Source organism: Myotis brandtii, unplaced genomic scaffold, assembly GCF_000412655.1.
Source record: "Myotis brandtii unplaced genomic scaffold, ASM41265v1 scaffold285, whole genome shotgun sequence".
In the NCBI taxonomy this organism is placed as follows: domain Eukaryota; kingdom Metazoa; phylum Chordata; class Mammalia; order Chiroptera; family Vespertilionidae; genus Myotis; species Myotis brandtii.
This window is the reverse complement of record NW_005360891.1, coordinates 3,006,136-3,010,241: the sequence shown is the minus strand read 5'-3', so window position 1 is coordinate 3,010,241 and position 4,106 is coordinate 3,006,136.

Genomic DNA, 4,106 nt, shown 5'->3' with positions numbered 1-4,106 from the left:
GAGGAAAGCTATAACTAAAATTAGCTCGTTTGTCCCCTGTTTTTCAAAGATGAAGATAAAATATACAAAGCAGACTATAGAGTAGGATTGGAATTAAATACTGAGAAAGCAATCTATCTATAATAATAAAAGGGTAATATGCTAATTAGACCAGACATCCTTCGGGATGAAGCCGCGGGGGGGCGGGGGGCGAGCCCCTTCCACGAATTTCGTGCATCGGGCCTCTAGTATATATATATAAAGCTAATATGCTCAGTGTCCGACCATCTGACTGGTCTCTATGATGCGCACTGACCATCAGGGGGCAGACGCTCAATGCAGGAGCTGCAGAGCTGCAGTGACTTGACAATGATGGTTCTTGGGTGACACACCCCGAAACCAGAGAGGTGGGAGCCCGATTCCTTGTGGGGCCACATGATTCCATCTTTGGCTGTGGTTTATGTTGTTGCTGGGGCACTGCCGGCCCTAAATCTGGTTTACTGCACACTTGCGTTTGCGTTCCACACCCTGTATGACAGCAACTTTGCAGAGTAGCCTCTCACACTCCAGGACCCCTCAGAGGATGTCAGGGAGCCTTTTTTGGCCTGATCCCCACAGGCCAGGCCAAGGGACCCCACATGTCGGAGGGACCCCGCTCACTCCGCAGACGCCGGGGAGGTTGGCTCCAGGGCATGTCCAGCCCATCTTGCCCAGCCCCGCCCTGCCATCCACCTTCTAATTAATTTTCTTTCAATGTGCATGAATCCTTGCACTGGGTCACTAGTGTCAAGATAACATTTCTGTGGCAGAAACAATGCTGGGATTGGAACAGGACAGGTGTAACATGTGGTCTTCCTATTGCAGTGTAACTGTAAGGGAATCCACTTTCAGATCCTCAGCTTTCACAGGGTACTCTTTCCTATCATCAGGTACATTCTCTTCCCCACTTCCCCCTTCCAAAAGCCCTTCTTCCATTTTACATAAGAAAGCTATCCCCATGACTCATTCCGAATCTAACTATGTCATTATCCTAGGGTACAAACACATCTAGGACACCAGCAAAAGACAATTAAAATAGTGTACTTGGGAAAGTCGCCTTTGTTGATGAATCAAGATTCTGTCTCCTATCTTCCTTTGTCTTACACATATTTCTGATAAAACTGAAGTATATGACATCAGAAATACGGTGGTATGTTGGCCCTTGTAAGAATGTTCCAAAATTATATATATTATAGAGCAGTCAGTCTTTACCTCTCCCCTTCCCCAGACTTTTTTCAAAGAATGCATTGCTCCCTGAGAGAGAATCTGAGAACAAAGTGAAAAGAGCATTGTTAAGACACACTAAAAGCTAAAAATTGCTTTTACAAAATGAACAAGTTTTTCAGATATTCATAATATTTGTAAAAGAAAAGTACCTTTGTACCAAAGCCGTACAGCTTGGTGATGCTGAGTCTTTTAAGAGTAACTGGAATATTTCCAAGACTATTCATTTTTTTCTAGTTATAAGAAAAGTACATCCATGAATAAAGATTTTATGGTTTCTTTTAGATTTATGTGCATTATTCAATAAGATCATTAAAGTATAGCTTATCAAATCCGACTGCAAAATACTTATTCTAATTATATGTTAGTTCATCTTATAAAGTGGTTAATATTTTTCTATCCCATATTACATAATATACAATTATATGCTAGTTGCCATATAAATTAAGCAAAAACTTTTTTCTTTCATAAAGTATATACAAAAATATATCAAAAAAAACCAGATTCTGAATATTTAAATATGATTCTTTATTTAACACTTTCCCAAAACTGATACTAGAGTTAAATATGTGTTTAAAAAATCCATTTAGGAAAAACACACTATGTTTTATTTATTATACTCCTCACAACTACTTATTTCAACTATCACATTGCATTAATACAGCGGTTCTCAACCTGTGGGTTGCGACCCCTTTGGCGATCGAACGACCCTTTCACAGGGGTCGCCTAAGACCATCCTGCATATCAGATATTTACATTAGATTCATAACAGTAGCAACATTACAGTTATGAAGTAGCAACAAAAATAATTTTATGGTTGGGTCACAACATGAGGAACTGTATTTAAAGGGCCAGAAGGTTGAGAACCACTGCATTAATACAAATGAAATAATAAAAAATAACACATAGCTTCCAATTTCTAGTTCCCCATGCAGGGAGCTTAGAAATCACTACTCCTTGCTAACAACAAGGAAAAGCTGAACAAACGAAAAATCAATAACTCTTCTTAGATCTGGAAGAGAAGCGAGGTCACAGGGCAAACTACTGCCTCCAAAATGGGAGAGACTGACAAGTGAACACAGAGAATCACAATTACCAGAGCAGGAACACATTAGCTGAAACCTCCAGGGGAACCAGTGCCATAGCAGAAAAACCAGAACTATAATTGACAAATTTCTGGAGGCTTAGAGTGGACAGGTCTGAGAGTTAAAATCTCCAGGGGAATCCAATTGTAGAGAGGTCTCCCACACTATGGTGAATTTTACCCGTGAGAGCTTGACCAGGGACTCACAGTAAAGGTTAGAGAAAAATCCCCTCATGATTCTGGCAGGGGGAGAGAAAAGTAAACCATTTGAAATCTGCTAGAACACTGTTTTCTTCTCACAATGTCTGCCCTCAGAACAAGCTATTTAACCAGATCGTAATTTGCTGGGGCTTTATTAGAGCCTAACTGACCTGGGGAAAAGGGAATACCCAACCCAGCCAGCTCTCCCCATTCTGTTTTGCCTAAGGGGGTGAGAATGGAATGAAAAGCATTTGTGAAGTTCACATTCCAGAGGCCTAGGCTCACTAAAAGACAGAGAAATAATCACAGGACTAGATAACTTTACCCAACACCTACTGCCACATTACTAAAAGCCTATTTACATCATTTCCAGCTATTAAGAAAAAATTACAAAGCATATCAAATAGCAAAAACAAAATCAAAAACACCCATAATTTGAAAACACAGAGTAAGCATCAGAACCAGACCTGGCAAGGATGTTGAAATTATCACCCAGGAAATGTAAAAAAACCCACTAAGATTAATATGTCAAGGGCTCTATTGAATGAAGTAGGCAGCACACAAAAACAGATGCACAATGTAAAAAGAGTGACAAAAATCCTAAGAAAGAACCAAAGGAAAAAAGAAATACTAGTGAAGGGGAAAATAAGACATTTGGGGGGCTAGCAATCTGAATCTGTGCCAGTAACCTGTATTCTGATGCACACTCTTGCTAGCAGATAATTAACTCCATTCTTATCTGTGATGCCTATCCTGCCTTGCAGAACCTGTTTTCCGGAATACTCCCATTTTACAGAGGCCATAAACCATGGACCATATATAACACTGGCACCAGCCAGGCAAGCCTTTAGGTGTAATCTCACTTCCCCCATCCCAACTCACGGGGGGCTGCAAAGCCTGCAGAAAGTCCAGAAACCTGATCCATATTTGGGGGACAAAGAAACTAAAAGGGATAAAAGGAAGGCTTCCTCCATACTCATCACTCAGGCTTTGGAGGCTGATTCCCCTGAGTCACCACACTAGTGCGTTAAAGGCTCCTCTTCTGACTCCTCTGAGTGCCTGACTGATAATTCTCCCACACCGCCTGGCAGCTTATCTACAACGCTAAAGATAAAAAGAACTGTGGGACAACTATAAAAGCTGTAACATATGCATGAGAGTATCAGAAGAAGAAATATTTGAATGACTGAGGATTTTTCCAAATTAGTGTCAGACATCAAGGCACAAAGTCAAGAAGCTCAGAGAAGACCAAGCAGGAAACTACCCAAAAAATTACATCTAGGCATACAATATTCAAATTGCGGAAAATCAAAGAAAAGAAAAAAATCTGCAGGAAGCCAGAGAGGAAAATATCTGATTTATAGAGAAGCAAAGATAAGAATTACATTCAATGTATTCTCAGAAACCAAGCAAGAAGAGAGTGAATTGTTAACATAGGTAGCTAGATATTAATAAAGGAAGGAAGCAAAAGAAATCAGACAGTATTGAGCTTAATGGGGTGAGGATACTGATCCTGCTTCACTAGGAAGCTATAGTTTCACACACTCCCCAAGGAATCGTGGGTTCATCCCTATAGATT